Genomic DNA, 10,823 nt, shown 5'->3' on the forward strand with positions numbered 1-10,823 from the left:
GCATTCAACGATTGCTCCTTACTAACTGCAACCGCTAAATGACTCTAGATTGCTCGGGTCAAGTCTGCGGCGAACTGAATTAGGAATGCAGTTCCTAATGCAGCTCGTGTCATGTGAGCGCAGCACCTTTTCTTGCTTGCATACCGCTGTTGTAGTGGAAAGGGCACTGAACTGGAATGTAAAAATTAAGTTCAATTGCGAAATTAAGCTTCCGCGGTAAAGCGGACTCGTATCGTAAGAGGCTTGGTAATCAGACGCAATGATATGTTTCTACGGTACGAAATCTCATCCTGGGGAAAAGAAAGTAAACTAGCGAACAGAGGGTGAGGTGTAGGATGGAGTTCCCGCGCCAGCTCGCCGTGACGTCAAGGATGTTGACGGCGTCTGCTCTGCTATAGTTGCATTTTAAAGGAGCCACACATTCTCGTGAATTTGCTGTTGCTTGCACTATTGGCTTATTTAATCCGCCTGCCATGTTCTTTGTTTTAATTGCTTTTCATTTTGTGCCTCGTTCTACGCGCATCACTCGGAGCGCTGCTGCAAACATGTATGGGAAGGCAACGTAGTAGCGGTAGTATGTTCTATTCGCACTGGCACTGCCTACTACGGTATTGCTGGCGTTCACCGCTCATGTTCTTTCACACCGAAGGAATCTGCATCTTTGCTATCGCTCGCCTCAAGTAGGCAAAACGTTCTCGATCCCTCGAGTCTAGTCGCGTGCAAGTTGGCTTCTCGCCGCTGACAGCAATTTATTTGATATGCAAATGCCTTGAAACGTACAATGGCGGCGCCCTTTCGGTCGCATCGCCATGTAACGTTTCGCGTATTCAGAAGGCCTGCTTCAGGAGCTGCAGATTGCTTCAGCAGCTTCGCTAGTCGCAGAGCTTGTCGGATTACCAGTGAGCGAGTGACGGTGATAGCCTGTTTTAAACCGAAGTGACAACCGCGGCCTAGTTAGTTTGAAATGCTACAACAGGAATCTAGAGCTATCGCATAAAATTAAAACATTGCGGCTGCGTGGCCTGATACCAGCGGTGTGGGCATCACGCCGCGCTGTAACAAGTTGATTGGCAGTGTGCGGAGTTATCGTCAGTTCATTAAAACATGCCGCTGCAAGCAATGCGCGGTCACTCGTACCCGTGCAGGAAATGACCTCAGCTTGCACGCGCATGTTGCCCCAGTGGCGGCGACGTGGTCATTTTCGTTTTCGAAAACTACGGACTTTTTGCCATGCCTATTAGATCACTGCGGGGAATCTAGCCGGGCTGTCAAATCCGAGTTTTCGGCGCCACGAGAGTGCGGAAACGCGCGTTAAAACGAGGCCGTCAGGTTAACCGTTGCTGATAATGTCAACTGCCTGCCCAAGCCGACCGCATTTACATGTATTTGTTGATCCAACACAGTTTTCCGGCCTACTTCAAGTGCTAACTGTTTTGCTACGACACCAGGAAGAACATCTGGTTGAAACCCTAGCAAAATTCTAATACAAAAACTAATAGCGTATGAGGTTATTGACACTAGTACAATCTATTATGTCTGTTAGTTTATTAGTCTAATAGGTCAATCGGCGTATTAGTCTAATAGGCCTATTAGTGTCTGTCTAATAGGTCTATTGGTCTGAAAGAAAAGGTTGCAATGCGCCACATACGAAGTGAAAAACTGGCATAATTGCTAGAAGCATTTATTAGCACATGTGTTTTTACAAATTCCTCTTTAGAAATCTTTGTCAGGTAAGCAATCTTGATTGCCAGAGCTTTTACTCCACCACTTCAACCAGATCACCTCCTTTTGAGGTTTAAAAATCCTGGGCAGGAACGTACACATAGAAACATTTAAAAGCAGGGGTGCTAGTCCTACCTTTAAACATTTAAGCTGGCAATATTTGCTTCTAAATTGGAATAATATGGCCCCGCAGTTTCCAAACTATAATTTTAGGGCAAAGCGTGATATGCTTAGCTCTAAATGTTTATCATAATGCAAAAGGACGTTACCTGACATGACAGAAGAATTAGACAGCACATAAGATGAACAAAAGATGTTCTGTGTGTTACATCGAAATTGTAGGCAGATAAGGAACAACTCTAGACAGAAATATTGCACAGCATTGTCAGAAACAGGCATGTCATTGCTGCTATGCGCACAACAATCTGCCCAATGACGCTGTACTGAAGTACATCCACCGTTGGGATAAAAAGAAAGAACCTTACACTATATACTAAAGAAGCATTAATAAGTAGAATAATTACCTCCAAATGGTAGAATTGGCGCCGGGGGAAACTCGTCACATTGATGCACGCTGATAGATGAAGCGCAGGTGTAAAAACAGTTGCCTTCCGTTTTCAAGTCTCGCAGCATACATATATGAAACTAACCAAATATGCTACTGCACGAATAACATTGTGCAGGCGCCAACATCTCGCGTTTTTTGAAAACATAGTTCATTCACTAAATATTGTGTACGCCTTGCTTTGACATAGCTACAGTACACTGCAACATGGCAGCCGCCAATGCACACTTGCTGTGCGCAACTATAGACAGTTTTAGTATAGCGTAAAGCAGCAAACGCAAAGAGTTAGCGTTGCGTGCACCACACTGCGCATGCGCTATACGTAAACGCTGCTGGAGCTCTTACGTACGTACGCTATTTTCAGGATTTAGCGTTGAACGCTAACGCACGCAAGGGGAGCCTTACGTACGGCAAGATGGCGGCGCCAGTAGAAGTGAGAGCAGCCCGCTTCGGATCTATCGAGTCGTCTGCCTGCACTGCTAGGCTCTATCCTTCCCCACTAATGCTCGTGTTCGCCTTAGATTTGTGTGATGATGCTTCGGCAGCGGCGGAAAGGTGACAAATGGGCGTTGTTTGCGATATACGTCCTCGATTAGTTGGGCAGTAGGCTTAACTAAAGGGTTTGCTAATGTTTGCTCATGTTTGCTGTATCCGCATCGAGATGGCGCCCAAGTGTATTTCGCTCGTTCGCTTGGTGTAAAGCCGCATGTGAAGCCGATGCATGTCATGTTTTCCGCGGCAAAACACAGTAGTGTGGTCGGTGCTGTGGTCACAATGCGTGTGCGTTTTACCAACGACGACGATATGAACCTTGTGAAGGAGGTTTTCGCCTTGAACCCATTCGGATGGACGTCAAGGTGGGCGTCCGTTCCAAAAAATTGGAAAGAAGTGGGAAATCCGCTTTCTGGAAGCGAAATTGCCGGCGAAACGTCCCCTCCGGTATAGCTTCGACGTTGAGTGGATCTTGAGGACACGTATAACCTGCGCGGTCGCTCTTTCCCGAAGCATGAGGGCGTCTATGTCATCCCAACTTAAAAAGGACACGTAATATGGGTCCCACAGAACACTCGATCGCGGCATGCCAAGAATAATCGGTGTGTTTCGCGACTCTCGACAAAACAACGCTCAAACCAAACACCTACATGCGTAATTAACGCAGCGACTGTGGCTTTTGATTAGCTTGACTTAGGGACACACTTGCGGATTCCGCATTGGATAAGCTCGACATTTCATGTGGATTTGGCTTTCCAGTACTTTGTGTTTTTACATCTAGATGGCGCTGTATTTGTTTGCGTTAACGTTAACGCTTTTCTCCGTTCCGCTATTCTAAAGCACTACCTTGTGCCGCGCAGTGCAGTCTTTGCGTTAGCGTTGCGTCGCACGCTAACGCAAGGATTTTACGCTATACTAAAACTCTCTTATGGCTGACTACTGTGGCAGTCTTGCGATCTTTCCGCCCGCCATGTTCCCTTCTCTGCAATACTGCTCTTTCGTGTCATAAATATTGCGGGCTTTTATATGCGGTATTAATTTAGGTTACAAGTTTAACAATACTTTACGCTCATTTCTACAGAAAATATGGGACTAACGAAACTTCACTTGCAAACACATATGGTTGCTGTGATTGCCCCATCGTTCATAAACTTGCCAGGCACCACGACTCTGCCTTGCAGATTACGGCTGGTTGTTCATTGTGCTCTTTTGTGGCGAAGTATTTGCTGTGCTGTAAACACTAGCTGTTTCCTCACGACTCATCACGACGAGGCTGAACACAGGCCTAGTGATGAGACGCCGCCAGTGAAGCACAATTGGCAAGGCCAGAGTCCTTCAATGCATTGAAGGACTCTGGCAAGACCATGTAGGCACGCATTGATAGGGGCCAGTTTCACTAGCTTATTGCATTGAAACTAATACAAATGTGTGAATGCAGTGTGCTGCACGTATTGTACAGCAGAATTCTTAATGATTCAGCAAATAATTAAACATCTCTCTGCAAACTGTCCCCAATACAGTCTAATTTTTCATAAACTTTCACCCTCGCAGCAAACAATGGCAACTGAATTCAACAATGCATGCTGCATAACAGACCAGTAACAATCTGTCTAAAGTGAATAGTACATATTAGTCTAATAAACTAGCAGACATACAACACTGTATGACTAATACCCCTGTCACACTGGGAGTTTTAATGTCATTCGAATCGAATGGCATTCGGTGCAAGAAATGTCATTCGCCCGCGGAGGTGCTACACTAGAAAAATTAATGTCATTCGGTGGCGATATCAATGGCGATCATCCCGAAAAAACGTGGCGACTAAAATAGAACAAGGTAGCTATCAAGTGCTTGCATAAGCAATCCATATATTTAATCATAATTTTGGGACGTTGCTTTACTGAAAAAAAAAATTATTTTAGTAATGCGTACAAAAAAGTTGTTCTATTTCGGACTATGTGGCCATTATAAACCAAAACAAGGCTTAGCCACCTGAGTAGCCGATGAATTGAAAACAAACAAAATGGCTGACATGGCGACAATAGACGACGACGCTAAGTTGCAGCAGGTGAAGCGATTAGTTGCTGCGTATTCTGCATTATGAGCAAGGCGTAATAATCAAAGGAAACGATTAGACGTTCTATGGCCGACGAGCAGAGTGGCGGCGGCATGGGCGGCGGCCAGACGCTGCTGAGCTGGAGAGTTAACAACATTTTGCGACAGCCTGCCGCACAGATTTTGTCTCTTTAATGTAACAAGTCCATTAAAACACGCAAAAGTTATTATTTCTTCAAGAGTACGGCTTTCAATTTACAAACGCTCTGTCGTGTTTTGCTTTGTTTCTGGGGTTGAGAGTACACATTCGCTCCGAGTGCGAAGCCGAATGAGTTTCTCGAACTCATTCGATTGCGGAAGTCATTCGGTGCTAATGACATTAAATATCGCTGTGTAGCAACTGAATAATGTCATTTGATGCTAATGCCATTCGGTTCGAATGACATTAAAACTCCCAGTGTGACAGGGGTATAATACGTCCAATACATATTGCCTATTGGTTTATAGATCAGTCAGTACAACTAATAGAAATTTCTATTTGTCTAATACAAAACTGTATTAGACCAATACAAACTTGTATTAAAATTTTTGCTAGGGAATACTCGTTGCCGTTTCCTGGCCGGTAGCACAGGTTATGTGGAGACAGAATAAACGCGGCAACATTTCCACCAATGCAGTAGAGATGCTCATTAGGAGGTCAACAGTGGCGCATGCTCTTATTCATCACACTTGGTTTTATTGCTTACAGCGAACACAAATCAAGTGCGACGAAAGAGGCACTTAAAGGTTAAAAATGTATTCGAGTAGCTGGATATAAGATTACCCCTCAACCAAGATGGGGGAAGGGGTTATGGAAACTGCATCAGAACTGCCCTGCCAAAGAACTGAAGCTTGGAAATGCTTCGTTTTGCATGTAGTGTTTGAGCCTTGTTGTGAAGATGCACACTACCTGCAGGCAGGCCCATTTTTGCATGTGCGTCCAGATCACCACAAGTCTGTGTCCTGCACTGTTTGGCCCATTTGTTCCTGATATGGTTGAATTTGCTTTAAATTTTTCATGATGCTCTTACAGCAGGGTATTGGTGAGGCACTGTTTCTAAAGTCCACCTTAAATTTTTTGGTGCTATATGTAGGCTTAATGTGAGAGGCTGTGCCACTATCTACTCAACTCCCATGAGGATATATATATGTGTGTGTGTGTGGGCTTGTTCGTATACGTCACCTCCTAATTTGTAGTGCTGGCACAGGGACACAGATGTAGACTGCACACAAGACTACATACAGACAGCAGTGTGTTCTCATGTGCCTTATACATGCTAGTGTCGTGTCTGCACTGATGTACCTGCTCCATCGTGCCTTTTTTGCATCTTATGCCACTAGGGACAGAGAACCTACGAGCGGCATGGCACTATTGACAGGGACGTGCATATTTCGCTTAAATTTATAAAAGAAAGATTTTGCACTTACAGCTGCTCTGCTGTTGCTCAAATTTCGCAGAAAGATTCCGCTCTCAATGTAACCCTTAGCAGTTACTTGCCTGGTTTTCAAGAAATGCACAAGTTCTCGTCTGCATCCCTTGGATGCTGCACCTCGAGGGATCAATGAATTGCACTCAAATGCCATGGTTCTTCGTATTCCAGACAACGGAAATGACATGGCTGCCATGCTTTAAACACTGCATATACTGCGAAAGGTGCCTTTATATATATCGGGCAAGTAAGCATCAGATGTTATACTGAGTGATCTGGGTCATAAAATGCGAAATTTCAGCACGAGAGCAGCAGTAAGCATCAAGAGCAAACATTTTACTAAGATTTGAAGCGAAATATGCTCGAACCCTTCAACAAGTTGCCATTCCAAGAGCTGTAGTTTCGGTGCTCGCACCGCTATGTGGGTGGACGCAAAGGGCTTTGCACGTGGATGCACAAAACACTTCGTAAAAGTTGCAGTTAAATGTACAGACGGAAATTACCTTATCCTTTGTAAGATTTATAAGAGGCAATGCAACTGAATACCTAATGTACGAGTGTGGTTCCAGAAGGAAGTTTGGCAATTTATTTTCGCACAGCAACTTTATTGCAAAAAAAATACACCATGATGGATAACAGCACGCACTTCCATTGGCGACCACATTGTCAGCGCACGTTTACGTCTGCCATCGTGATTGGTACTCGAATAACCTCGGGCACGCCGGTCTGCTGCTATTCTCTTCAGTGCTCTGCGCATGTCATTCCTGCTCCGCTGATACTCCTGTCATTAGATAGGTTTAGTTTAGCGTACGCAACTATGGCGTACGCTAGACGCTATAATAGACTTTTAGCGTGTCCGCTATTCCGGCAAACTGGGGCGGTTTACCGGATGGTCGGGGGCGTAAACGTGAGCGGCCGGAGCGGTGAAGCCGCCTGGTGGTGCAGAGCTCAACCAGAGAAATACAGAGCTAAAATTGCAGTAACCTATTTTATTCTGCTCCGCTGCTGGTGCAAATTTCGGCAGTGGCGTAATTGTGTTCACAATTACGCTGCTGTCGAAATCTTACACCCCAGCTAAGAATATAGTAATTGGCTGTGTTTAGGTGGTTGAGCTTTGCGCCACCAGCTGGTGCCACCAATGTGGCCGCTCACGTTCACGCCCCCGCTAAACCGGCAAACCGCCCGCGCTTGCCGGAATACCAGACACGCTAACAGTCTCTAAGCAGCGCACGTTTTCTAAAATTTTAGTTGTCCGGCGATATCTTCGGATCTCAGAGGCCATATGCCGTCGTTGCGGCTATTTCACGCCTGTAGCGATAGGTGGCGCTGACATCTCGAATGTTTCTGCCATAAGTAACTACTTAAGAGGAAAAAACGAAATCAGGAAAGAAACCATTTATGATAACTCAAAGGGAAGCTCATTACTTTTCGAAGCGAGATCGGGATGCCTTAGAACACGCACCTATAAAGCGAGATGTAAGAAGGAAGAAGCATGTGCTTGCTGCGGTGAAGCTAGGGAAACGACGGAGCATATTTTATTAGAATGTGAAGACGTCTACCCAGCGGTCGATTTAGGCACCACTGGCCTCCTTGAAGCCCTTGGGTTCAGCGGGAGCAGTGGTAAAGCAAACAGGTCCACAATAGACATTAGTAAGAGGCGATTGGAGGATTGGTGGAAGAAAAGTAGGGAAACGACAAAAGACTGAGACTTACAAAAGCACAATTCGCAATAGGGGATCAGAAAGTTTGGACGCGGTAGTTCATAGTTTTTTTTTTTTTTCATTGGTTAACCTAGGTAGGATATTAGGCAGCATAGTTGCAAGAGCTTGGTGGCGCAACCCACCGCCCCGTTCCAAAGGGGACGCTCATAACATCCATCCATTTCTTTCGTTAGGCTTCGACTCGTTCGAAACGAGAAACGATCTCGAAAACACCACGATGTTATCCATAATACTCCGTCGTCGAAGCGGCCTCAGACTAAGCGAAAGCCGTTTACAGTCATTTGCCACGAAGTGCATTTTACAAAAGTAATGCCAAATTCAATTCGAAGCGGGCAGCCGGGACCGCCGCCATGTTTCCCGCAAACCCCGCAAGAACGCTAACTCGTTTGCGTTGCGTTCGCCCGCTATACCCGCTATGTCGTTTAGCGTTCAGCGCATGCGCAGTCACGACCCGCTGTTTTTTAGCGTACGCTATACTAAAACTGTCTATTGAACCAGCATCAGGCATGGATTTTTACGGCATTTGTTTGTTTCGCCTGATGTACCATCTTCTCCTTCAAAAAAGTGACAAAACTTATTGGAACGTCCCTCATATAAAAACAAACCTGATGTGTTTACTATCAATGAGAAAATATTGCAGACTATACACATGCACGCTGAATCTGCAGACAGATTACGTTTCTGCAAAATTTGAGCAACAGGGGTAAGCGCAAAATCTTTTAATATTAAGACAAAAGCCTTAGACGACTCATAGGTCGAAAAATCCGATGTCCGGCATAATGGCACCAAAATTCATAGGTGGTCGAACCCTCGACCTTTGGTGTTAAATAGGGTGACTTTAGACCAGCAATTTCTTTATAACAGTGTGAAGCCAAGGCAAAGAAGCGTCAGCACGATCTGTGGTGTTAAAGTTCATTCAGGTACTTGCACTTGCAACCTTTGGTGGGAGTTGAGGCCACTTGGAGATATGGGTAACCTGGCCCATGTCTCCAAGTTGGGACTCCAGTTGACATCGTGAAAGCTGAGAGTCGAATCCCCTTACCTTTGGTGTTAAGAGGCAGTTAATTTGAGTACTCGAACCCACGACTCTGGATTTTAATCCACTACATTTGGTGCTAAGCACAGCTGTTGAGACAGTGAATAAGGCACTTGAACCCACACGCTTTAGTGGGAGTCAAACCCTTGACATTTGGTGTTCATTAGGGCGAAGTTAAGGCACTGAAAAGGTAGTTATAAGGCACTAGAATCTTCAACCTTTGGTGGTTGGCGGGAGAAAAATAGGAAGTAACAACTAATTCTAATGAAAGTCTAGTGATGAATGTCTCGTGAGTGTGCAGGCTTTCGCCTTCATCCGCATACGCCAAAGTGATTGTCAACTTTTTTTTTTTTTTCTAGGGATGTAAGCAAAATATGCCTTGGCTATATGCATCTGTTCGTCTGAGCAAGGCACGGGGTCTTCCTAACGATTCCAGTGCTTTAAAACGCTCCATTGCCTTTGTAACTTAAATTCATGTCATTCTAGGGATGCAATTCTTCAGACTGCCATGGTAGTTTTTCTATGGCAGCAACATAACGACGGTGAAGATGTATGCTTAATAAGATTCTAAACTCGGAAATACGTTCCAAGAGGATACGTCTTGCAAAATCACTGGCTGGAATGAATAAATTGCAATATATGCCATTAAATAATTAAGTTAATTAGTAATATTAATTAGTTCGCTGTTTCGATTTCTCGTGCAGTAATGTCCGCCTCTGAACAATCTAGTTCAAGTACTGGAATTTTGTTACCTACAGCGTTTTTTTAAGTTTTTCAATCCTGGAAAACTTAAAAATTATCACCCCTATATTGTGTTCATCATGATTGCTGGCCTTGGATCCACTGCAGTATCCCAGTGGCTGTGGTGCACAGCTGAGCTCGATATGTCGTGAGTTCGATCCAGGCGCCGTGGCTGTTGCATTTCAATGGGGCAAAAAAGTGAGGGAAAACGCTCGTGTACTTAAATTAGGTGCACATTAAGAAAAGCAGGTGGTCAAAACTAATCTGGAGTCCCCTCACTACAGCGTTCCTCGTAATCGTGTAGTAGTTTTGGCACATACAACCCCAGGATTGAATAGCTTGGCTGTAGTTACACATTTTTGCAGCTTGCACGTTGAAGCAGCCGCACTTAACCCTTTACTGACGAGTGTTGCCTGCAGGCCACATGCCAGAAAATATTTTACTTGTAGTTTCAGTATTGAGTACAGTTTCTTGCTAAATGTCTTTGGCCAACACTGAATGACAAACAGCAAGCGTCATTTGTTGGTTTAGAGCAGGAACACTGCACGAGAAAAGTTGGGCATGCGACCATCTTTTGAAAGCAAGGTGAGAGGAGACAGCTTGATGCAAGATATACAGCTGCGGTGGTATCACATGAGCTTCCTTCTAGGGAGTCTCCCCCCCCCCCCTATTGCTCAAAAAATTTGCATAAGACTTTTTTTTGGTTGCTTATGCTTATTGATGTTTTACACATTTAAATAGAAAATAAAATTTTTTTCTTGGTATTTGTCTCGTCCTTGAAGGGCCCATCACCAGGCCGTAGAGCAATTTCGGTTATACGCTGGAAGTTGTTACGTGAACTCTAGGGAGCGTTCTGCCACAGAAAAATTTCAGACTCCACTTGCTGCGTCTAGCCTCCGCAAGCGAAATTCCTTCCCTGCATCCTCCCATGCCGGAGCTCGAGCATCGCATGACGCATGCGTCACGGGCCCCGCCTTCATTTTCCCCCCTCCCTTTTCTGCTGCGCGGCGCACTTCCGCTGA

The sequence above is a fragment of the Dermacentor andersoni genome, chromosome 1 (assembly GCF_023375885.2).
Source record: "Dermacentor andersoni chromosome 1, qqDerAnde1_hic_scaffold, whole genome shotgun sequence".
Classification (NCBI taxonomy): Eukaryota; Metazoa; Arthropoda; class Arachnida; order Ixodida; family Ixodidae; genus Dermacentor; species Dermacentor andersoni.